Source organism: Falco rusticolus, chromosome 5, assembly GCF_015220075.1.
Source record: "Falco rusticolus isolate bFalRus1 chromosome 5, bFalRus1.pri, whole genome shotgun sequence".
NCBI lineage: Eukaryota > Metazoa > Chordata > Aves > Falconiformes > Falconidae > Falco > Falco rusticolus.
The window spans coordinates 36445649-36472450 of NC_051191.1; the positions used below are offsets into that span (position 1 = coordinate 36445649).

Consider the following 26802-nt stretch of genomic DNA (forward strand, 5'->3'; position numbering starts at 1 on the left):
TGAACCACACAGCAAAGATCTAGTTAATAAACTCAAAATTTAAAAGAAAGGGGTCTCAGAAAAGGAAAATTCTCTGTCTTGTGAGACTTTCAAACTAAAGGATATTAGTAAATATTCTTGAAATGCTGTTCTGTACTTGTTCATTTTTCCTTTTTGAGATTAGTTGTCTGATAACAGGGAGGAATAAAATGGGAGCATGATTCCCTTGGGATTTGACTGAAGACTTCAGTATGTCCTGTTCTTAACGGTATTTTTTTAATTATCCTTAGCAGAAGATCATCCTACTGCTAGCAGCATAATACTGTGCGACTGTGGGGATGAGATTCTGGGCCCAGTTTACATCTATATTTGCAAACTGACCTGGGCCATAACAAGGGCTGAAGCAGAGGATTGCCTTCATCCACACTGTATGCAGCTGTGGGCACCCTGGTACATTTTGGCCTGTGCCAAGAACACTATCCCAGAAGATGCCCGGGTCCTGAGAGCATTTCTCCCCCTTCTTGTCGTTCAGCTTCAGGACCAAAGAACAGATCCGGGCTGTTTTCTTTTCTGGTTCAGAGGTGGCCACTAAAGCTTCCCAAGAGAAGTCATTTACCTGTGTACAGTTCTACTTTCCAGCTGTTTGCCAACAAAGGCCATTGCTCACATCAGCTATATAAAGCCTTGTTTGATACTCAGATCTGGAAAGTATTTGTAGCCACCTTCCCCCTGTTCAACTTTTCACTGGAGCTTTTCTTGAACAAAGACTAAATAAAAATGAGTAAGGACTTTCACAGTCTGAGGTTTGAGCCTGTTTCCAGAGGGTCCTCTGAGAGCCTTTCCAATTATTTCCCTTCAGCTGAGCTCCTGAGTTTAGCTATTAATCTTTCTTCATAAATAAATCACTGCTGTACACTAACCCTTTTCTGTTACTGTTCCTCCAATTTTTCTATACTTTCCTGGTAAGGAATTTAATGCAATATTTTTCATGTGGTCTTACAACCATAATGAGCAGATAGAAGTGCTAGTATTACAGCTAAAAGTAGCTTAAATGCAACTGTTCATCTTCTTTTGTAACAACAAAATTAATGAATACAAAGATTAACTTCTCACTAATTTTCACTGTTCTCTTTTTCCTCAAATTCCAAATAGGTGTTCTGTTGGAAAAGCAAGGGTTCCCAGGATGATTTACAGAGGAGAAGGGATGGTGTGGGAGTGGATGAGAGACACTAATAGAGCCCAGCATTACAGGAAAGAACTTTACAGACCTTCCATTCATCCCAACTGCTTCCGTGTCTGGACAGATAATAACAGGCTGTAAACCCCACCTTTTGGTTTTGTGTAAGGCACTCCGATACAAAGGGCTTGTGAATAATAGAAAAACTGAGAAGAGTGGTGAGAGCTTGTTGGCTGATGCTGTCAAGCAGCAATGGGCACAGAGGTCAGGAGGATTTTAAATCCACTGGGATTTAACAATACTATGCACTTTTCTCTGTGACCAGTTTCCACCCTAAGTAAACCACCTGGAGAATGGAAGTAGTTCTGACAGGAGGGATATGGCAGCTCTGAACTTAATAAAAAGTTAAAATGCTCACATAACACTGTGCTGGGTCATGCATCTAGTATGGATCAGAAGATACTCATGGAAAGCGAATGCATGATGACAGCCAAATTGCTCAAACCATGTTGATATTTTTAGCATAGGAGAGAGAGAGTAAAATAAAGAAAAAAGCTCCCTTTGGGGTCCTCAGACAGAGTGAAAATTAAATTTTCCAGACCAAAATACCAGAGATATTATGGACCAGTAGAAATTAACTGTGTTTTGGGATTGATACAGTGCTGCAGCTTATATCCTTTTCCTTTGGAAATGTGTTTAGCGATCACTGCAGGCCAGTGCAAAATTATAGGATGATTTTTCAAAACAAAAGATTTTTCGCTCTTGATTGCATGTAGCAATTCCTTTGTGACCCTGAAACCAGAACCTGTTTTCTTTACCAACATGTTTGCTCCCCTGTTGTTGATACACAATGATCTTAACAGGTAGCGAGTTGTGTGCTCTGGGTTTTGTAGGGCTGTTTCATAGGTTTTGGCTGATGCAGTTTCTGCAATGAACTTGTTATTTCTTCTGAAACATAAAATGTGACATGATGTGTGGCAAATAGACTGAGATAAAGTAGAAGGCTGAGTCTAATGTGGAGCTCTGACATTGGCAACTTAACCAAGATTTCTGTCATAAGTAATGGAAGAGTTCGCAGCGGTAGCCATGGTGTGTAGAGGTCTCCTCCCAGCACCTCCAGTTACATGGTGCACTGGGGTACCCCTGACAGAGCATACAGAGCTGAAGGGATGATAGGCAACGCAGGCAAATCTGTGGGCTATCTTGAACTGTAAGATGAAAAATTTTAGAAGATGGCATATTATGGAGGGATGGGGGAAGATGTGAGCACTGAAGAGAAAAAAGGAGTTCCTTTCTTTCTGAGGATGCAGAAGGAAAAAGCAGAGTGTTAATCTAAAACAAAGCAAAGGCAGGCAGACTTTCCATAGCAGTTTTTCAAGGGAAACACCACCACTTAAAATCTCCACTCTTAAAAAGCAACACTGTCTCACCTAAGCTCATTTAGAAACCACCTCCTGGCTAGAGTTTTGATTAGTAATTATGAGCAGGTTTCCTTTCACATACAGCTTTCCAGGGAGAAAGGCAAAACACTGACTGAATCCACTGGTAAATCCCACACGTTATGAAGCTACCAATGAATCATGATTTCTCCTTTACTGTGTTAGCACTACTCACACAGTGTTCATAATGCCTCAAACAGTAATGATGCACATATTCTATATGCTGAGATCTTTGTATCCAAATTTATTTAATAATAAGATGGTCCCAGAAAAGCTAGTTTTAAGATGTAAAACAGAGAAAAATATTTCTTGCTGTGACATGTGGCAATGGCTTTCCAGCGACTAAAGGAAGAATTTTACTCTTCCTGCTCCTTTGTGAATGAATCTGCTCACATAACAGCTATTCAAAGAACAATATGCATTTGTTTATATTAATGTGATAGATGTTAAAATTTAAAACTCTTCTCACATACATGCTTTTAATTTAAAAGAGCTGCTCCCACAATACCATGCATGATAACATACTTGTATTTTTTTGTATTCTTTAACAAAGAATGAAGTTCGCTACATTCTGACTTGCCTTGTTCACAGGTGAGAGTGCTTACAGGAGAGCCCCTGAATTCTTTAACATAGTATCAACAGACACTTACATTCAGATTGTGGTTTTGTTACTAATGAAGGTAGAGTCAGTAATTTCATGTATTTAATCTGACATTGAATTAATGAGAGTCAACATGCATGCAAATGTACCAGATCATTCTTCCACCATACCTTCCACGCAGAACTCAAACTTCACGTTTATTTTGAACTGTGCCAAGACACTCCATTGCTACTAAGTTTGAAAGAGGAAGGTGTTTATGAAAAAGGATTTTTCAGTGCTTGTAAGACCAGGCTGTCCTGGTTTCAGCTGAGATAGAGTTAATTTTCTTGGGAGCTGGTGCAGTGTGTGCTTCGGATTTGGTGTAAGAACAATGCTGATAGCACACTGAAGTTTTTGGTTGTTGCTAGGTCATGTTTAGACTGAGTCAAGGACTTAACAAACAGGACAGTTTGGAGGTGATACCTTCCTAAATTCTTTCACCTTGAAGAGACGCTCTGATCAGTTACCTAAGCTCAGGGCATTTTTGCTCTTTTCTTGACTTGGCACAGGGTTTAGGGGAGGAATCCAGCCTCATTTGACACAGCTCTGAGAACAGTTTAAAAATATTTCTTGAATATACCATATTTTCTTGAATACACCATATTTATACCTTCTGTTATGCAAGCATTATTTTCCTTCATTCTGATGTCTGAGATTTGAACTATCTTCAGAAAACAAAATACCACCTCAAGGTAAATCACGCAGCTTCTTATTAATGCTGCTCTATCAGAGCATCCAGATCAGTGCTAAGCAATCTAACTAGCAAGTGGAGGAAATGGTGAGTCATTATTAAATTTATGAGAAACTGCTTCATAAATCCTATACAATCACTTTTTCTGAGCTGACTTGGGAAAATCCTTTAAAGCTGCCTCATTCTATTTGGCATACACAGTAGCTCAGTGTGATAGAAAAGATTTACCTTTCCCCAGACAACTTCCCAGAGCCCTTGCTTTTCAGCTGACAGCGAGGAATGAGCTTGTAGCAGTGTGTTTCAAATTAGAGTCAGGTTTAAAATCTTTGAAGGCACCTCAATTTAAGTAGAGATTAGGCACATAAAACCAAAATTACAACTCAAACCCCTCTCTGTATTTCCCTTACTCTGGAATTATTGAAACACCCTGGGTACCTAGCTTATTTACTTCAAAGCTTCCCGTAACTCTGCACATGGACCTGATCTGAACAGCCTAAAGCCCTATGGGGATCCAGAGCCAGGGTGTTCTGCTTCCTAACTTCCCCGTGGGGTCTGGTCTGCTTCAGGAGCCCTCCTAGATACCTAATCCCCTAGTAAAATCAAAGATTCATAGGCAGAAAGTAAAAGAAAAGGAGCAATATCAAAGCCTGATGATGAGGGCTGGTCTAGGGCACTGAGGTTCTGGGGTCTCAGTGGACATCTCTGATGGCTCTTTCATACCAGTTTGGCTCCTCAAGCCTCTGTCCTGAGCCATAAGCTCCAAACTGATGTGTGTGCCCATCTCCCAAGACAGGCAGCATTCCGGACCATGCACAGCTTTCGAAGCTGCCGGGTGCTCCTTACTGGCTGCCTCCTGGGGCTTAGGGGTTCTGGGGCTTGCAGCACCTTGCATCTGCAGCTGAATTTCTCCTGAGCCAAAAGTCTGGAAAGCCAGAAACTGTAGAAACCATGTGTCCAGAGGACTCTTCGAAGCTGCCTAAAGCAATTATTTTATGTAACCTTTCTGAAAGATTAAGACATATTTTTCATCTTAGAATCACTGAATGACAGCTACATTTTTTACTTCCCATAGCTTTGGACTGTTTCCCAGTTCCAGAACAGAATTTGTTACCTTGTTAATTTTGGAGGTTTTGACATTTTTTATGATCATCCCTCATGATTCTCCTAAGACCCTTAGCTAACCAGCAAACCTACCAGGGTATGCTCCTGAAGTATACTATACTTGTATTTTACATTGGTGACTACTGGCGCAGAATCAAAAAGCCTAATTGGGATTAAATATTCATATAAAATAGAGAACAGCGTAACCAACAGAAGCCTAAATGTGCTGGAATGACTGCATTAGTTCTTTGCTAGTATAGTGTGAAAAACAGTGTATTACTTATCCTCAACTGACATGTTCCTGCTTGCCTGCCTTTGCAATACCTGCGTGTCCCTCTTCTACTCCATTCTTATCCTTGACTTTACAGATTTGTGCTTGTCTCTGAGTTTATATATAGGGTTTTTCCTTCCTCATTGATTTAAAATAGTGGTTGTCAGAGCTAGGCAGCTGCCAGGGTTGGTTTTTTTATTTAAGCTACCAGACTTGCTTTGTTATATTAATAAATGAGAGACAATTTACTTCAAAATGCCTTCCTCTGACTTATGCTAGCTCAGACAATTTCTCCCAAAATTTACAGGGGTTGTGAAGATGAACAAAGCTCACAATTGCTCAGTTCTCTGTAAGCACAGCAGATTTCTGCTTGAACCATGATGACCACCTAAACCATACATATAAAGCAGTGCAATTTTTATTTTAAGGTGCTTCTTATATATTTCATGATCCTCTGCTACAACACTGTGAAGAAAGTCTAGTTTGTTATTATCTTGCAATAGAAGAATTTATTACCTGAGGTTTTTCTTGTTTTAATTATCATAACCAAGTAATGACTAGCAATTTATGCCTGAGAAGAACGTTTTTAACACGGGAATTTTAAAAATAACAGACAGAAAGCAATTTAGGAATAAATTATCAGAAACTAGACCTGAATTTTTGGGGTTTGTTTTGGTTAATGGACGAAAATGGTATCTTATATTTCTTCTTATTCAACTTCCTTTTTGTTTGAAATTCTTTTGGAGTATATTGATTTTATTTTTCAGCATTTTTTTCCTTTCCTTTGCAGGAACTCCAAAGAGTGCACATCCTTAAAAACAACTGGCATGCTACAACACCAGCATTGTACAAGTATAGATTATTAGGACCTTAAATAACTTTCATATTGCGTTCAGTGATCTGAATTTTCATGCTGCAAATGTAAATGCCATGTCCAATTTCATTTTCCGCTGCTGTAATGCAAGTATGGATATTGCCATTTTGTGTAAACCCAAAAAGATCTGGCAAGACAACACTGCTCCTGGGCTTGACAGTGATGGCTGTGTTTCAGCTTCCATTAAACAAATGGATAAAGATTTAAAAAATTAAACACCAAGTTGAATATTTCATAGTGACTTCGCTAAACAGGACTGGTCTGTCTCTTCCAGAGACCTGTACAGAAAGTGACATCTCGTGGCAGGCGGAGATGTGCTGTCCCCGAGATGTCTGTCTGCAGGTGTGCAGGGACCCCCGCACCACAGCGCTTCTCAGGCAAGGCTTTGCTCAGCTGCCTGAGCCAGGGGAATGTGGCCCAGAAGATGTGAACCCCAGACCTTGGAAAGGACCAGCATCACAAAAAGACTCGAGAAGTGCTGCTGTTCCTCACTCAGCACCTGGCCTTGTTTTCGTGCAACTGCAAGGAGATCTTCACATACCCTCCCCTTCCCTCCCTAGACCCTGAGAAGCTGAGATGACCTTATGTGTGCATAGGTTTAGACATAAGCTGAGAAAATTAACAAATAGTGAGTAGGTTTTTTGTTCTATTTCCATGACAAAAAGATTTCATTAAAATGAAATAATTTCCACAGTTTTCAGGTGCCACTTCTTAGTTTCTTCCCACCATGGGGGGACATTAACTGTTTATGCCCAGATCTCTGATGTAATGAGCTCTTGTGGTACTTTTGGGGGGTGTCTGAAAGGTAAAGGGGTGGCTGTGGATTGCAGGCTTGCAGAGGCTGGCAGCACGTGGTGTGCTCTGGCTGGCACTGGGGAAGACAAATAATTACAATGAGGAGAGGAGAGCTAGAGCTGCAGATGCACCTGTGTAGTCAGTCTGCCAAATGGAGGATGTGTCAGTGGTTGATGAGACCTAGAAACAGAGATGTTGCTTGTTCAGGAAAGCTAAGAGGAGCCCAGCGAGGCATAAGGTGGTGCTATTCAGCCCATGATCCCTCCTGGGCTCCTCCGCACTGCAGAGGACGCTGGATGAACTGAGGCATCTCTGCTTTGTAAAGCTAAATAGCCATAGTAAAGCAGTCACTGTGCCTTATATTCCATTTTAGTTTCCTTGTGGTCTGCACAAGCTCCATTACAAAATAAATAGCCCAGCAGAGATCTTCTGGAAGCTTAAGTGTTAACAGTTAACAGTGCTTTGAGGATGTTTGCATTTTCTCTGTGCACTTTCATATGTATGCAAGCTTGTATTGGAACTGATCCCCCAAAAAATGGCTTATTGCTAAAATATTCTACATAATATTGGATAAAATTTTATAAAATGCTGCAGAATGTCTTGTATGGTACAAAGCTGCAAACTGCATCTCATAAAAGATTCTGAAATCTGTACCTTGAAGCAGAGGATAGATCAAATGCTGCAGCAAATGAATTTGGGTGACACCTGGCTTTCACAGTGTTGGGTTTATTATTGGAATCTGCTGTGCTGGTAGAGATGTGAGGAGGGAGGGGAAGGCGGGGGAAGGGAATCATGGATTGACATCTTATGTGGTAAGCCAGCCCCAGCCAGGGAATATTTATATATACACAGGAACAGTTACTAGAAACGATTCCTCTCCATCCCTCCCAGCACAATCACCACTCTGGGCAAAGAGCAAAGCCATAGAAACCCCCCTCAACTGGGCAAAGCTAAAGAGCCCTCAGCACCCTAGAATGTGACAAACACTACGTCTGCCTTCCAGGTCTCTTAATAATAAATATGTATGCATATTTGTCTTGTTCTGTGTAAGATGTCACAAGAAAGAAACTGGCTCCAGCTCCTTCCTTGGGGCTATCAGGATGGATGGATGCCAACCACCATGTTCATGGAGGGCTTTTGTTGGAGGGAAGATTTTGTTGTATGGGCAAGGTCTGCACCTCAGCACCACAGATCCTGGTATCCACCTGACTTCTGTGGCCCTCACTGCTGCCCACAGTAATACTCAGCTTTCCAGCCGCTCTGCCCCAAGCCTGCAGTGTTGCATGGGGACCCAAGTGCAGGACCCGGCACTGCTCCTTATTGAACATTACCTGCCTTTGTCATTAGCCAACATGTCAACAACACACCATACAACACAGTCTTGGTAGAAACCCAAGACCCTCGGGCAGAGCCTTCTGCATGCTCATTTCCCCATGACAGGTCCGGTGTTCTCGGGGCAAGCTGGGTGCTCCCCATCTACAGTTCTTTAATACAGCCTGTTACTGAGGCTGCTATAGGCCTTCCAAGGTAATGACAGGTATTATCTATGATACAGTACTTCAGCAAAAAATTGTAAAATATCCATGAGAAAATATTAATGTAAATGGACTTCATTTTGACCAAGATGATGGCAAAGGAAAGGTAATTTATATATAGCTGGGTAAAAGGTGGTTTTGAAATTCAGATGTACACCACAGGCAACACAACGGGAAAATAACTGCAATTTTGGAAGTCTTTCAATACGGTAGCTACTGTCTTAGGGAAAAAGGGTAGAAATTAATATTCCTACAGAGATTTTACATCTGCACAATAATATTTAGAGACACCAGTCAGCTATTACCTGACTCCAGGGCTAATATGGTAGTGTAAAGGTCTGCTATTTCATTCAGAATGAAAACTGTGCTGAATTCCTGATACCTACACCAAGGACTGACAGCAATTCCCCAAGAAGACGAGCTGCTGAGATGTGACATGACTGACACATGGAAGACACAGAGAGCAAGGGTCTCCTGTGAGTGCTGGTACAAGCGTATATCCAGAGCGTGATGGTGGATAGTGAGCTGGGAGGGTTGGGGCATGTTGCCTCAATATTAGGCTCAGGGGCACACATGAGCTAAGCCCTCAGACATACATGGAGAATGTGTGAACCACAGCCTCTCCCAAACTCACAGGGTTTATTTATTTTTTCAGACACTCTGCTCCAGTGGAAGGTAGGGTACACCATTTCTGGGGTGCTGGGACTGCAATTGAATGATTTCTCAGTCTCCTGACACACTGCTACTGCCTTTCTCGAGTGATCATTTAGGCTTTTGTCCCTTCCTTCCTTCCTTCCTTCCTTCCTTCCTTCCTCCCTTCCTTTCTTCCTCCCTCCCTCCCTCTTTCTTTCTTTCTTTTTCTTTCTTTCTTTCTTTTCTTTCTTTCTTTCTTTCTTTCCTTTCAGTGGTCCCATTCTTCAGCTGGAATTAATCTTTTTTTCACACCTTAAGGCTGCCTGTTTTCACTTCCAGCATATGATTAAAGGCCTTTACTTTGAATAGATTTGGGATAAAGTCAGCACTCCTTTTAGCATCTTCTCTAAATTCCTGCCTAATACTGTGTCTAAGTTCTACCTGAATTCTTTTTCTTATACCGTATGCATCCTGAGCTGTAGTACACATCCACTGGTTGCTAAATGTCTTCTCCCCTTCCTGGGATGACACCCTTCTGGCAAACAACCTTCTTGTCCCTTACTCTGTGAACTGATTTGTATTTCTATCTTCCTGTCTACCTGAAAGCTGTTTATTTCACTCGCAACACTGTTAGATAAAATTTTATGTTATCTATTTGGGTTTTATAAAAATATTTCCTCCTGTTCTAATGAAGCTGTTTCCCTTTAATACTTCAGCTGTTAAGAGAACTTGCTGAAGTCCAGTCTTGGAGAAGGATAAAAGTGGAGCATACTTGGACTAAACATCATACAGAATCAAACATCCTCTGTGCCCTCCTAGTGGGATCCTGCATGCTTTTGTCAATTCAGCTGCTTTGTCCTGATACAGTTCCTGTAATTGAACAAACCCTGGAGTGGCTCTTGAGTTGGAAATTATGGCGTTTGGGGTAAAATCTTTCTAAGTCTTATTTCCCCTTGTGCAAAGTGGGGGCAATGCATGTACTAACACCAGCGCAGCCCCGCAGCACACCAGCACAGGGAGCATGCGCTGGGACAGGGCATGTCTTTGTGCCTGCAAAGTAGCCCTCAGTGGGGATTTCTCTCACTATCCCTAAAGCTGTAGAAACCAGCAGGTTCAACTTAGGGTGAAGCCATGCATGGGAGAAGGTTAGATGGTCCTAACACCCCAGGTGTATGGTTATTTCTCTAGTGAAGTAAGCAGTGAGACCTCACTGTGTAGCTTCAAAACTCCATTTTATGATGAAGTTGAATGAAGCAGACTTTTTTTGTGTTGAAAAACACGTTCAGCAAATGTACTGCAAAGTTGTTGTGTGGCCATGCACCTACACAGTAGGTGTGGACCTACTTGTAGGTTGACCATTCCCAAACTTGCAGAGGTATGCGTGTGGCAACTTCAGCTGACAAAAAAAGGAACAAATAGCAGAAAGCTACAAGGTCCCTCACAGTAATGGCTGGTTTTTCTCTTTCCCAACATGTAGCAATTAAGTCTTCCCATCTTGTTAAGTGTTATCTTGGTAATAAATAATCTGTAATATTTTTCCTTTGTATAATACTGTCCTTCTAAACTCCATTGCATTATAAGACAGACTTTCAGGCACACACAAACCTAAGTATACTATGGATTTCCTATCGAGTACCCCTGCTAGGTAAAAAGATTGGAGCTGCTGTTGACTGAAAGCATGCTGGATTTCTCAGTTTGAAAGACAGTTCACAATGCATTGCACTGTTCCATTGTGTAGTTTAGGCATATCCAGAATTACCAGCTCATCATCTGAATCTGGATCTATGGTCTCATTCAGAATCAAATGTAACGCAATTAATTTGTCACCTCTTCTGAATCTTGAAATTGTGTTACCTTTTATGTTTTATTAAGATAGACTTCATTATTTATTGACTCATTTTGACATCACATAATATCTCATCTCAGCCTTTGTGGTTTTTTTTCAGATCTTCCTTGCTCTAGAATATTATCTTCTGTAATATTTGTCCTACGCAAGCCCTCCAGGGCTTGACATTGTCCCTGCTGGCACTCTGAGAGTCAGAATGACTGACTTTCCCAACAGCTTTCTGAATCACAACCCTTGCACAGGCAGAGTTAGAAGGTTATCTGGTAATTTCTTCCTACACCCAGATTAATTTGACAGAAAAGATCTTTGGCATCTGGTACTGAAAAAACTTTTGGTGGATTATGCTATATTTAATCAGTGGTCAGCAGGAGAAGTTGTAATTATTAGGTGGCCTTTGAAGTCTAAAGGACTAATGCTGACCTGCAGGTTGTTTGATTTTCTTGTCACTGTAATGCTGAACCTGTTTTTGGCTCTTGATTTGCAGGATACTATCACAGATGTAATGAAAGTGGACTTAAGGAAAAAAAATTCCAATGCTTTCTAACTTGCCTTTTTTTACAGATTATAAATTTTGTTGGCAAGGGAGTGGTATGAATGTAATACATGTAGATATCTGTATGAGACAGGAACTAGCATGACATTTTGACTAAGCAGCTAAACAGATGACAGCATCATGCATTAAATGGACTAACCACAGGTGGTTAAAGATGAAAACTGGGAACCTTTTTTAAATAAGCCTATTCCTACAGAAATTAGTGAGCTCTTTACCGTTAAAAGTGTAAGTAATAAAAATGGCCACTTGTCTAAAAGTTACGCCTTTGGTCAGTAAAGGATTTAGGGAAATACTAAATCTTGCATTATGGAGACGTTAAGACTAGATAACAGAGTGGTGTCCTCGGTCCTTCAGATCTATTAGTCTCATTCTTACTCTGCACAGAAAGCCTGGGTGATAGCTAGCCTCACTGAAATCAGTGCAAACCTTGTGTTAATTTCAGTGGGTCATAGATTGATTTCTAACATCTGGTTTATGTTATTTAGGTTGTAAACTCTCTGAGGCACTGGGCTTTAGGTCTTCATTCATAATGCGCCGAGTACAATGCGGTCCTGGCCAACAGTTAGTATTGCCCTTGTCAACATTGCCTTGTCAAATACTCTGCTTTTACAATTAGTGAAAGCTTAAGCTAAGATTATTTTAGTTTGATGCTACTCCATTATAAATCCAGATTTACATGTGAAGTAGCAGGATTTGTACATCTGTTGAAGCTGTATATTAAGTAACACATTTTTTGCATAGGATATTCCTCTGCAGTTTCAGAACTACAACCCAATGTTACTGGGCAGCTTTAATTGCACCTGTATGATGTGATATGTTGTGCTTTGAACTGTGATTTTACATTGCCACTTTCACTGTCTGGAAAGTTAGTATTTTTCCCCAAAAACTTTTTGTGGCTCTTCTCTCTCTGATGATTTGTGCTAGCATAGAGTAATCGCTGTGCTGTACTAATTTTGTGCTACTTTGTTTTTTCCTTATGTCTTTCCTTTCACTGCATCCTCTCCCACCCTATTTTAAACCCTGATTGGCAAAGAATATATGTGCCATCTCACTGAAATCAGCAAAGTTCTGCACTGGTTGCACGTTCTCATTGCCAGCTCCAGACCACAGCCTGTCTTGGCTGTTGTATGACTCATTTATTTCTCTGTGCTGCATTTCTGTGACTTTGCTGTTTCTCTGTGTATATATAAAAATTCAGTATAACTACTGACATAGAAAAAAAAAAAGTGCATGTATATTTGTGTGCACTGATTATCACTGCATCTGAATAACTGGTAAAATATGGAATATAAACCCATGTCTCTCTGGGGAAAGATGCTCCCTCTTCCTCCAGGGAAGAGGGGATGAAAAACCAGAGCCTTTTAAGGCACTTGGCCATTCTGCCACCTCTGTCACAGATCACTCATGCATGAGATGTCAAGCTGTCACAGTTTTGTGACACTGGCTCACACTTAAAACATGTTTGAAATATCAAGCGTTTGAGAAGTCTTGCTGACGCTGGAGAGAGTAATTACGTATCTGAAATCGCCCACCTGGTTCCTTGGGCCATATATGCCTGAAGGTGCATTTGCATCGTGGCTGTTGTTTTAAACATATGCTGGTCATACATGAACTCCTGGCAGTTCCTCCAGCGTCTCAAAGGCCCATGCTCTCCGCAGCATACAGTAAGAGTTTGCTCTGTTTTTTTCCATTCAAAGTTCCCACCACTGGACCCCACCAGTCAAGCCCAGCGGCAGAACAGATGGATTTTGATTGCCGGGATGTGGGGACATGATCTGGACAGCTTTCCATGACACCTTGTAAAAGCACCCACAGCCTGTCTACAGCAGTGTTTGCTCCATTTTAAGCACCAACACTGCTTCCACATTGCTAAAACAGCTCTAAAACTTCCCACTGCAGAGAAGGCTGGAGACAGAGCTTCCCCACCTGTCTTCCCTATCAAATATTGCAAGGAAACAACCTTTGCCAGGGGCTCCTATTTTTACACCCATTTGTGATTCCATAGTCCTCCCACTGCAAACAACAGGAAAAAAACCTGCCAGAACCTTTTTTTTAAGTCACTTTGTACACGCCAGATTCATCCAAATATTTCTCCTTTCTATTTTCTGATCAGTTCAGCTTTCTTATTGGGAGTTAAATCCTCTCCCCACTCCCTGAAACACCAAGCCTGTGTAGTCTGCCTCATATTTTACAGTGATTTAATCAATGCTTTATAGAAACTTTACCCCTTAAAAGATGCAAGAACAAGATACAGTGTGTGGGAGCACAGACCACCTTGTAAGAAGCCCAAATGAAACAAAAGTGCCAATTCACATGTAATAAATGCATGTACTTCTAGAAGCTTTGCAAGTATTTCTTCCAAAACTGGAAGACAATCAGTTTATGCAAAATATGTTAAGCTGTCCAGGGAAATCCCACAATTCTCCTCACAAATATAAGTAAAACCAACAATTATACATTAATATAAACCCCATGCTGAAGTCAACTCACAATTTAAAATACTGTGCTTCATAACAAAAAAACATAAATATGGGCAAATCAGGTATTTAACAGACCCACAATTGTGTTTTAATTAGTGCATTTATAAAATGATATCAAATAATCTCCAGTGAATCATTATTTTTAAAAGGGCTATTTATATGTATATTACATACAAATAACTGACGTTTTTAGAAAACTGTCACTATGGGAGCAAATGCTGCTGTGAGGTTCTTTTATTTTTCATCCCATTAATTCCAATATTGAAGTAACTGGAGCCTTATATACTTCACCTATGATGCAAAATCACCTACCGTCTTGCCCAAAGAAAATGTTTATTATACACCACCACTGGTGGTCCAGGTGAGAAGGCTCTGGAGCAAATACCAGGGTACTGGAAGATGGGCTCAGTAGATGGCACTGGCATTAGACCCCTGTTCTGCTCTGCACAAGATTCAGCAGCGCTGGTCCAGGAGACCTATTGAATTTTGTGTCTGTGCTCAGCTGTGCCACAGATTGAGTAGCCCTGCCACCTCCTTCATGAAGAGATACAGTGTTTGTATCTCTTTGTTTTGAGATCATAGAATCATTTAGGTTTGAAAACACCTTTGAGATCATCACATCCAACTGTTAGCCTAGCACTGCCAAGTCCACCACTAAACCATTTCCCTAAGCACCACATCTACACGTTTTTAAAATATCTCCAGGGATGGTGATTCCATCACCTCCCTGGGCAGCCTGTTCCAATGCTTCAGCACCCTGTCAGTGAAAACATTTTTCCTAATACCCAATCTAAACCTCCCCTGGCACAGCCTGAAGCTGTTCCTTCTTGTCCTGTCGCTAGTTACCTGGGAGAAGGGACCGACCCCCACCTGCCTACAGCCTCCTGTCAGGTAGTTGTAGAGAGCAATAAGATCCCCCTGAGTCTCCAGCAGATTAAACAACCCCAGTTCCCTCAGCCGCTCCTCATCAGACTTGTGCTCCAGACCCTTCACTAGCTTTGTTGCCCTTCTCTGGACCACTCCTCTGAAAAAACGTCACCAGCTTTGAGATGCCACCAGCATCTTAATCTACACAGCATCTATCCTTCCTAATTTCTCCTCTTCATGGATGCATTCTGCAAACTGCTGAGCAGTGGCATTACCCATACCTGGCAGCAGTCTACCACCCATTCCTTCCCATCATGAATCCCATACAGCAAGAGATGGTACACGTTGGACACAAATTACTCTGCTGTAATCTGTACACCAACAGTTGTGTACTCTGGACACAAACACACTGCTGTAATCACTATCAAATGTGACAGATGTACCAAAAATACCTGAGTCCATTAAAACTGAATAAATCTACCATTTTCGTTATTTTCCAGTGCAGAAGGAGCAAATATAATTTGGTGCCCATTTTTCACTCCTGTAAGACCATGAACATCTTGTTCTAATGCTGCAGTCAAGTAAAAGAAGGTCACAAGCTCTTGTGGGTGTCAGGAAGTAAGGCCTTTTCAGGGCCAGGTTGGAGAAACGGCCCATTGACGATCTCCTTTCAGTGGCAATTTTTTCTGCTGATCTTTAAATTGTTTTCTTTTTCTGTCCAGTCATAGGAATGTGACTTCAAAACCACTATGCTCAAGAGGAATGTTCTTTGCTTACTTGTCCATTTTGGGAGGAGAGAACAGAAAGTTTTGGTGCTTTTTTGTTTTCTACAGGTATGTAATGGCAAGGAGCCACAAACGGGAAACTGTGTGGAAGACTTCAAAGATCGTGGCTGACTGGCAGTGAAACTCAAAGTACAGAGAAGATCTTCTAGTGTCCAGTGCCTAAAGAAACCACTTGGAGAGACAGAGTCATGGCAAGCGAGAACAGCAGGAAATCCTAAAGCTAATCTCTGCGACACTGTGCCCTGAAACAGCACAAGGGTGTTCCAGAGCCCCGGACACAGAGCTGTGAGAAACAATCTATGCCAACCAAGCTTGAGCTTTTTCCTCCCTTGTTCGTTCTCAGTTTGATTTCCTACATCTCTCACCATGTTTTCTTTAAACTCTTTGTTGCTTGTTCTACTCGCAAATTCCTCCCTTCTGTATTCCCTACTGTCCCTTTGGCGATCCTTTGAATACCTTCCTCCCTCCTTTTCAGTCACATATGGTCACATACAAGAAATCAGAAATTGGACAACTATCTAACTTAGAGGAGACAAAATCTCTCAGAGAGTGCTCTAGGAGGTTTAACTCAGATCAAACACATTATCAACCCAAAGTAACCCAAATTTGTCTTACATGAATATATAAAAATATTCATCGTTTACATGGATATATAAAACATGGATGCAGGGCATCTAAAGGAGATCTGCACATCACCAAATCAGCCAGGAAAACACACTTTCACTCTTCGATAGGCTGATGATTTGCTAATAAGGTTGTTAAGCGCAAGGGCCCCTCGTTAACACGTTGCGATGACTGGCGGCACAAGGAGGAACCGCACGGAGACCAGGAGGGGTTACAAAAGCTGTGATGCTGCTGCCACCTGAGGTCTCCTGCTGGAAATACAGCCCTTGTGCGGAGGGGGGGTGCACAAAAACGGGGCTGTCGATGGAAAAGGGAATCTGAGATTCAGCAGTGCCACAAGAGCCTCGCGGATGCAAGGCGAAGAGGCTGTCCTCACGGGCAGCCCCAGGCTGACACCTCTGCAGCACTGCACAGGGGCTGTGCGAGCTGTCTGCAGTGCACGCTGCCGCCAGCAAGGGCAGTTCTGCCCTCGCCGGCCTGGGCCTCCTCCTTGTCTTCTGCGGACACCTGGGCTTTTGCAGCCTCCAGCTGAGACAGATCAGAGACGTGATCCAACTAAAATCGAATGGTTTTCAGACTGCATCTAGAATGCCGCACCCAGATCTGAGATCCCCAGTACGAGCAGAAGGTGTCAACGCACTGCAGCAAGTTTAGCAGAGGGCCACCACGATGGTCAGACCTGGAGCACTCACCCCATCAGAAGAGGCTGAGAGACCAGGGCTTCTTCACTCTGGGAAAGACACCTTCAGGGGGACCCTATAGCCAGCTTTCCAGCACCTGTGAGGAGGCTATCAAGAAGACGGCAGCAGGCTTCTCCCTGCAGTGCAGAGTGAAAGGACGAGAGACAAGAAGCGTAAGTGGAAAGAAGCGGTTCAGACCGGCTATGTGGAAAACCTTTTCCACCATGAGGAGCAGTCAGGCAGGGTTAAGGTTGCCCAGAGAGGCTGTGCAGTCACTGCCCTTAGAGGTTTTCAAATCCAGTCTAGACAAAGCCCCGATCTCACAGCTGAGCCTGCTTTGAACAGGCAGTAGGACTAGGGACCTCCTGAGGTCCCTGCCAGCCTGAATTACACTGCAATCCTATGATCCTTAAGCCAGCTGTGTCTTCACAGACCTTTTTAGCTCTGTGATCTGTTTCAACCTTTTATGCAAAAATATTTTTAGCTGCTTCTACCTTGACCTAACTTAAATCAAGGATTGCAAAGTAACCAGCTGAAGTGAAGGCACTCCACCATTACCTTGCTGGCAATCTTTAAAACCAGAATGCTCGACAACTCTTGCATAGGCCAGGGTCCACACACACTGCTCCGAAGGATCCACAGCGTGGCTGTGAGCTCTGCCCGCTCCACACACCGACATCTGTGCCGAGCAGCACATTAGCAATACTGGTGCCAACCATATAGTCCTGGTACAGTATGTGACAGAGAGGCAGCTGGGGAAAATTAATGGGGGTTTTGAAAAGATCAATAAATACAAAAAATGATATTTGATTATATATATTTAATAATCTTCCCATCTTCTGTTGTTGGAATCTGATTTTAATTGGTAGGTACCATGCTGTCACTTGTGCTCAGCTTTTGATCCTGTTCTTGGGTTTCTCCTACTGTTGTAAAATACCATTTTAATCATAAAAGTTATCATCTCACACAAACTGGTGGACTTCAGCTTTGCACATGATGTACATTGACATACTAGACCAAGCCTTTGCAAGGCATGAATCAAAGCTATTTTCCTCCATCATGTTCACTATAACATCTCTAGCAAAAGTATAGCTTTGTTACATTTAAAAATAAGAAAATTAAGAATATAGCATACCTTATTGAACCGTGACTCTCACCAGCGAAGTGTTCTGAACACTTTATCTCTGCTTCAAAGCCTGTCAAGACTTCCATTATAACCTAAAATAGTACAAAATAAAGTTATGTTATTTTTTTGGATACTAAAGTATTAATAAACCATGAATAATCAGCTATAGCTAATAAATATGTTTTAATAGTTAACTTTTTTTAGAAAATTATTTTATTCTTTATTGCACAAATTCCTTACAATGGTAAAATCATTTCACAATATTTAATATTAATTCAAATAATGCTAAAAGACTAATCAGATAATTTAGAAAAAAAATAGTTTCTTGGTTTACAGAAGTTGACACTTGCTATTCCATAGCTATAGACATAATTTTACAGAGGGTTTGCTCCATTTTAATAACTCCTCTGGCATGTATCTCCAGAACTTTCTGGTATCCATACTTTCAGTGCAAATCTGAAGTACCACACGGGACCTCAGACATGACAGAGCAAAATCTGGTAATGTTGTTTGATTATGGTAATCCAAAAGTATGTTTGTACTGGAATTATATATAGATGTATATATATCTATGCTTATATATGAGAAAAGAGGGGGAGGGAGAAAGAGAGAGTGAAAAATCAGTCAGAGAAATTCAATGATTACATTTTCCTAATGCATCGATTTCTTCCTGTTTATTACATTAGTATTTTACTGTGCATTATAGCTCCAGTGAAGCAATCCCATTTATGTATGTGCTAGAAGAACAGTCTGAAAAAGTCTACCACTTTCACTGAGATTCCTTAGATTTTTTCAAGTTGAGCAGATGCTTAAAATAAGCATACACTGGGTCAATGCCTCACCGCACTATTCAGTATTTATTAGTAGTAATGTGTGGCTAATGTAATAGTCGCTTCCATTCTAAATTCTCTCTTCAGCTGCTCATAACTTCCAAAACCAAATTCCTTTTCGACCTTAAATTCCAAATACCTGGCCTCATGTAAAAAGCCAATCTTTATATATTAGTTCCTGTAAAATCCATCCATCTGAATTTACATTATGTGAAGACAGAAGTGATTACAATGAACTCTAGCTCAATTTTTTCATTCATGTAACTGAGAATAGCCATGAAGATTCAACCATGGTTTAAACTGCACAGTTCAGCCTCTTATTTCACAATGAATCTTGTGCAGATGCACCATGACTCCCACTCACAGGTTCATTGCACTCAACAAAATTTGAGGAGGATCAAGGTTTCACCTGTATGATGTTTAGGGAAGGACCAAGCACCCACAGTCACTGCAAGGGGCCAGGAGCTGTGGAGAAACCCCATGGGGGGGAACAAGCCAAGGCCCATCCCACCAACCCAGCAAGGGAGTGGGGCAGGCTGGGGGGCAGATGGAGGCATCTCCTAGCCCCACTGCCGTCGTTTGTTGTGGCACAACAGGTCTGGGGCCAAGCTGGAGAGTCAATCTGCAAATCGGAGTCTAGGTCACCAGGGTCCACAGCCAGGCAGAGCTGGGATAGCACTGGGGACAGTCACATGCACCTTAGCCAGGGCAGGGACTGACAGCCCCCAGCTGAACTGAGATGGGGTCCCTTGATGCAGCACCAGGTCTCTCTAATGCCTTTTGTTCTGCTAAGAGCTCTTCACAAAACCAGGCAACTGGGCAACACTAAGTAAATTATTTATTACCCAAGCATTTGAAAACTAAAAATATTTCACAGAATTGAACAGTTACACCCTATGGAGTGGTTGCTTCCTAAATACATGTCATGCCATGTTGGTTCCTACTGCTCTGTCCATGTATGCATACTATACAGCATGTATGAAAATGTCATTTCTATGACATAGCTTGATATTCTGCCACATGTAACAGTGCAAACCTGGATAGTATGCAAACACAGAAAAGCTTTAGCTATTCATATTAATATATTCAGGTATGTTCGCTAGGATAGAGAGAGACAGTTACTACAAAAACAGAGGCATTAACTAAGTAGCTACTCTGTATAATACAAAAATTCCACTTCAGAAAGCACAACAGTAGATGACAACCTTCCACACACACACACACCCCCATATGATAATTGCTACTCCTTTGATTTTGAATATAGACTGGATAATCACTGAAGGGCTTTGATATACAGTCTAGTCTACATCCCCTCCACCAAATGGTCTAATTTGTCTTTCTTCATTGAATGCCACACAGTTTAGTTTTGTCACCAAAATTCAGAAATAACCTTGCAGCATTTTCACAGGGGCTGAATTTCATATTACTCTTTCTCAGTACAAAATAATGGCACAGCTACTGAAGAAGTACAAATGTATTTGCAATACCAAGACTCAATGCCTTCTTTTCTTACCTTCAGAAAAATAGAAATGCTTAAAACAAACACTGAAGAGATTGGGCTGGTATGAACACCAGTGGTAACAGAGTATTTTACATTGAGTTGTACTGGAGGCTTTCAAAGTCCATTTAATCTTAAGAAAAATCTATTTCTATCGCACATTTCGATTATTGGCAACAAGGGCTTCTCAACTAATGTTAACAGAGCAAATCCATTTTCAGTGCAGTTACGAAAGGACTGACTGAGACATGGGAGATTATGTGCCATCACACATCTTGAAGGGGTGCTGAAAATGCTTTTGTTCTGTACATGGCGGGATTAAAGAACTTTCTGCCTGTCTACCCCCTGTTGCTCCTCTTACATCACAGTAATTAGGATAAACGATCTTCCATCTGACCCCCTGCAATGCCTGCCGTGCACAAACCCAGCCTACGAGACAACACAGGTGTTACACTTAATCCACAGCTCAGCAAAGCACTTAAATGTGTATTTTGAGACCAGATTTAAAGGTATGTTTAAAAAGAAACAGTTTTTAATGGCACTGGTGAATTGGGGCCTTAACAGACTTTCAGGGTCATTGCTGAAGGAAACCATGAGTTAATGTAAATCTTGGGAGAGCTGCACTTCCTCCATGCCTCACGCCAGTAACACAGCTGCATTGCCCAGCCTCACGCCAGTAACACAGCTGCATTGCCCAGCACATCTGCCTGGACTCTTTATACCCAGGTACTGCCCCACAGGAGCCTCTGCTTAATTGCACACACATGCTCCTCCCTTCTCCATTCCAGGTTTCTTCAGGAGCATCATTTGCTGGTATCTACCAAGAACCAGCTTACATGGATATTGACCAGGGTGGAAGTCACACAACAGCCTTGGTGTCCCACGGTGTGGCAAGACGTACAGAGCACTGTGTAGCTACACACGGAAGCAGAAATCCAGATCAATTCAACAAACCAAACATGCTCTCCAGCAAATATTTTTTCTTTGGGAATATATGTTAATGTAGCCAACAACTATATAACAACTTTATGTAGTATAAGCAAATTTTATAAAGTCTGACACAAAATAGAATTGCCAGTTTTTGCTTGTAAATTAAGATTTCCACATAATTTTTTCTTAATATAAAGCAGAACAGCCTATTCTCTGAGAAATACCCATCTAATCTGAGTAGGCTTGAATGAAGAAACCTAGGCATAAGGTAGCTGTTGAATCCTTGATCACTCAGTAGAAATAAAACGATCAGTATTTTATATATGCCAGTGTGGTCTCAGGAAAATCACTTTCACAGGTGATGGTTATCAGTACAGAACAGCATTAAATGAAATAAAGAGTCATCTTAAGTAAATGTGTTATGAATTTGAATATATCATTGGCTGATGACAATACAAAAAACAATAAGACTATAAATGAATGCTTAACTTCAAATGTAATGGCTTTGAACTTTTCCTATAGTGTTCCAAGTGCAAATTGTGTGGGTTTTTTTACCATAAATAAATGTTTGGTGGACAAAGCCTGTAAGATTTGCTGGCAAAGATGCACAGCCAGAGCTATAAATATGTGGGAAAATCTAACAGTTCAAATTTACTCCAAAGGTCATCTGGAGTATAAATGTATTCTCAGAAAAATTATGCAGAAATTTTATCATTCTCTTCTTCACATGGCCTGAGATTGCAGGAAATAAGTAAGTCCTCACAAAATATAATGACAGGAAGAGAAAAATGCCTATGCTGTGACTGAATCCAGTTTCTTCTAACAAATTATGATGTGTTCTGTGACATAAATTCCAACCATTAACCACTTCCATAGGCATGAAGCCAGAAGAATAGCACTGTTAAGACTGGTTTTAGCTAACCCCTGGAATATTTTACTCTTGAAAAGGTTGCATTTTCTAGACAAAGGAGGTTTACATGCAGCTTGGCAAGAAGTTAATGTGAAAAGGAAAAGCTAAAACATAAAATCAACTCACAACTGCAAAGTTTCACTTTTTGAATGAAAGAGTTTCCACTGTTTCTTCATATGTTTTGCCTATATATATTAATGAGGAAACATATAATCAGTATGTGAGTTACAGTGCACAGATGTTCTTAAGCCTTGTTAATGTGGGATGCAACTCCTCTATCATAAAGGGAAAATGCAAAGTCATTTACCTTGCTTACATCCAATAATTGTGCCACAGGGGAACGTGCAAGAAGTGGTGTGTTTGCCAGAATAAAAGGTAAGAATAAACACATGCCAGGGAAGATACCAAATACTTTTCCTTTTCCTTTGCTTGCAGAGAGGCACAAGATCCCAGGAGCGCTCTTGCATTGGGAGTGTTTCCAGGACGGCTGTAAGAGATCCAGTTCACACTCCTGTCCATAATGAATGGGAATAAGCTATGCTTCATGGGAGCACATATATGCTAATTAGTACCATTTCTTCTGCAATTACATTTTAATTGAACAATCTTTAACAGAAATCAGGCTGATAGCAAGTCCCCCCAAAAACAAGCACACAAAAAGCCTGTGCCTCTTCAGCTTCAATGGCAGGGAGCTTGGCTTCCCAGTCATGGCTGTAAAATTGCAAGAAAACACCGCATAACAACACCCAAGAAAATTATTACAGATTTCCATATGTACATAAATTAAATAAAACCATGTGCAGATACTTTCTGTCACCTCTGATGTCTCAATGCCACTAGGCAGTGAGTTATTTGTAACATTCTTGACAGCAAAAGGCAAGTTAATTTTCCCTTCTTCTTTTGTTCTATTCTAAACATTTATCCCAAGGAGTGGAATTTCAAGTCATTTAGTTAAAATTCTCCTCCTATCAAAACCACCCAGCAGCCGTCAAAAACCCATACCAAAATAAACATAGATAAAATTAAAATACTCAGATTCCATGCAGCACCACCTGGCTGGCGAGCTCACTTAAAGGAATGGCCACGACCCTCACCCAAAGACTGCACATACATGCACTGGAATGTGAGAAGACAACTCCACTGATTCCTACTTAGTTATCTCAGCCACCATCAGTACAGAGTAGATTCAAAGTCCCCTTACTGATTTGTATTTACCACTAAAAATACTCATCCCAAATTTCAGAATGTTCAGAACTTGATGTTGCACTGCTTATGATGTTTCTTTTCAGCCAGACCTGCAGGAAAGCTATTACTATTTAAAGCACTGTGAAATCAAACCTCAACATGACCAGGAAGTTTGAAACACTAGAGCTGAAACATGCACTGCTTCCAAGATGTTCAAGCTGCTCCTGAACATATTTTGAATTATAAGCAAGGTCACTCTCTGGGCTTTTGTACTCTTAAGCACTGGCAAATAAAGAAAACTAGAAAAAACATAATTCCTGAATGGAATTGTGCAAAAAAAAGGATTTTTTGACATCAAGGAGGAGTACACATTATTAAAACATGAACTGCCAATATTAAACTAAAATTCGGCCTTATGTTAAAGTAATTTCTGTTATTTATATTTGTATTTTTTCACACACTTTGGACTACTTTGCCATAACACACTATTAGATCCAGTCTGACATTTCCATGTGAAATCTTTGAAATTGCACAGGTATTAGTCTTAAAGCCAGCGTAGATCAGTAACACTGCCAGAAAGCATAAAATATCTCATCAATGTCTTCAGCACCAACCCATTTTTTGGAAGCCCTCGCTTATCTATGTGCAACAATACGTTGCCTAAGAAACACATTATTTTAGTAAGAAGATGAGGAAATCTCTTAGCAAGGCAGTGATCTTGTTTTCATACAACAGCTTTAGTTCTACTCTACATCTGCTTTTAAAAAATTAATAGCGTATTTTTGATTCTGAGTATCTGCCTTGCGGACTTTTTCCCTCCAACTAGCATGTTTTCATTGATGCTTTCTGTTGTATCTCTGATGGTTTTAAGTTGATATGGGCGTGCAAGGTTCTTCATAGAAAGATGAGCATTATTTATCAACCATTTATAGAATTGTAACAGCTTTATGGTTCTTTCCCCCTTTTTGTCACTACTATACATTCTTTTCACTGCTGCGTCCACAGAATTAAAACTAGTAATTGAAAAGAGAGTGGTACAAGGATGCTGACGCTGGTTTCTGAGACAATGAGGCAGAGAGAAAAGTGAAAGTTTCTTGCAGGGGATTTTCCCCCTTTCCAGATATAGTAGTTCAGAGCAGTGATACCATGATCGAGAACCAGCACTGCTGGCAGGCACTACACCTGTGCCGACGGCAGGAACACAACTGCAGACGCGTGGGACACTTTAAGCCTCTTTTGTATTCTTCACCTTTTGGAGCTCTTCAATCTCTCCACTTCTTCAATCTCTCCAAAGACCAAAACAAGGTTTACAACAAAAGTAAATAATAGCAATAATAATAACAAAGTGGTAGTACATTTTTTGAAAGAACCAAATGCGAAGTAATAAAGCAGTGTAAACAAAATAGCATTATTGCTTTTCATTTTTTTGTGTTGCCAAAAGTACAGTGGATGATTTTCTGTCCTTTGGGTGTGGATCCATAATATTTCACAAGACTTATATTAGTCTCCTTTTTCATCTGTGTCACAAGAGTGATGCTGAGTTGGTAACAGACTTACCAGGAAAGCAAATTCTTCTCTTTTTTTGCTATTCAAAATTCATGTAATTTTTAAAATATTTATTTAAAAACATTTAAAGTTTGAAACCAAGACGTTTTGGTACATAAACTCACTTTCTCTATTGTCAGGAACCTGACTGGGGTTTTGTTCATCAAGAACTTTTCACATAAAAGACACTTCTGTCACAGAAAAGCACAGTCCCAGTGTTAATTTTTAGTAATTAAAGTAGAAGCTTTATCTTTTGTTACTTCACGATAGTGGTATCAGTGGGATGGGACACAGTGGTACACATCTAGCGCTTAGGCTGATGTAACCTAAGAGATGAAGCTACAGTTTCATAGCCAAAATAAAACTGTGCTAAAGTTAGTCTGTATTTAGAAATACAATCAATGATACCATAAATGGTATCTACGTATTGCTAGATTGCTGAGGAATTACAACATCAGTAAAATTACAAAAATGCAGCATTTTGTATTTGCTTTCTATTCAGTGTAGAAGTAACAAACTTCACAGATGCAGAATGACAGTAGGCCTCTGAAGGAAAAATCTACATTTGTATTCTGAGAACTTGAAGGCACATAACATGATTTTTGTAATTTATTGCCACCATGGGAAGCATAAATTTCAGAAAAGCATGTGAGCTTCTCAAACTATATTCCCAGCATCAGCCCATTTACAGAAAAAAAATTCAACGAGAATTACAATTATACGTGGGGCTGACAAAAAGCATCTTTTCCCACATCGGTGCTGCTAGAAACTGTCAATCAAAGTATATTTAAGTATTTTCTACCTTAATGATGAGATTCAGGGATGCATGTTACACTAATTGTTTCCTAAACAAAAAAGAGAAAGAAACCACTGAGTTCTATTTATTTTTATCAGTGCAATGTTAGAATTTCATAGCTTACCTTACTGTATTAATTTCTCTACAAAATTCAGCACAGCACAGCCAATTAAAAACATGAGTTTAAAATATGCATATGTTGCAATTTGACCTCTGGAAAGCTCTTGTCTACAAGCAGCCAGAAAATCATAACCACTGCTACAACTGGTTCCCCAAACAGAATGCATATGTGTCCAAAGCTCTGCTTCTATGCATTTCTCTGAAAAAAGCCACAGAATATTTGGGGTGGTTTATGCAGGTGCTGTATTTCTAGAGTGCCTAGTGGACACAACAATGTTTTCTAATATTGCCATAAAATCACAAACTTAAATTAGATGAATGATGCCATCGACTTCCTGGAACACAGGATACAAAGAATGTTTAGGTAACATTTTCCAGCACTGCAAAATGTATTCAATTTTTTATATTAGAAAGACAAAATCATTATGATGTCAGCAGTTTTTGTTCCCCTTAGCTCTTCAATAAAACCATATCAATTTAAAAATGTTCCAGGTGTGTATTTTAGGTGGAGGAGGAGCTCTGCTTGGGATTTCTTCCCCCAAAACAACATCTGACAGGACTGACACCTTCAGCTGCCTCCTAAGTGCCTCCTGAGTGTGACCACAGCAGCACAACCTCTCAGCAATGTGCAAATTTCATAGGGATGTGAAAACAGTCTTGGAGACAGTTTAAGGGAGGATTCACTATCCAGATAACACCTAACTTCTGTCATCCACTCCACGCAGGACATACATGAAGACATGGCAATTTTCAAAGTATTTTGAGATTGCATGTGCATTTCCATCTCTGGGCAAAAAATCCTAAGAAGCCCAAGATGAAGTATCAGCCACAACACGTATTTCTGAGACTCGCAAAGTCAAACTGTTGGCACCACAGCATGGCTGGGAACCAG

At 40.7% G+C, this 26802-nt stretch overlaps 1 protein-coding gene across 2 annotated transcripts in view; it reads right to left on the bottom strand.

The window, feature by feature from the left end:
• Nucleotides 1–26802, bottom strand: part of HELB (DNA helicase B) — a 68288-nt gene that overhangs the window by 32304 nt on the left and 9182 nt on the right. The window contains exons 2-4 of one of the 2 annotated variants that reach the window (XM_037389526.1): nucleotides 18106–18188; nucleotides 17529–17722; nucleotides 16983–17107 (exon numbers count right to left, since the gene is read on the bottom strand). The gene's annotated coding sequence lies outside the window, so the exon portion shown is untranslated. The remainder of the gene's footprint in view (nucleotides 1–16982; nucleotides 17108–17528; nucleotides 17723–18105; nucleotides 18189–26802) is intronic. The other variant, XM_037389527.1, reaches the window with a different exon arrangement.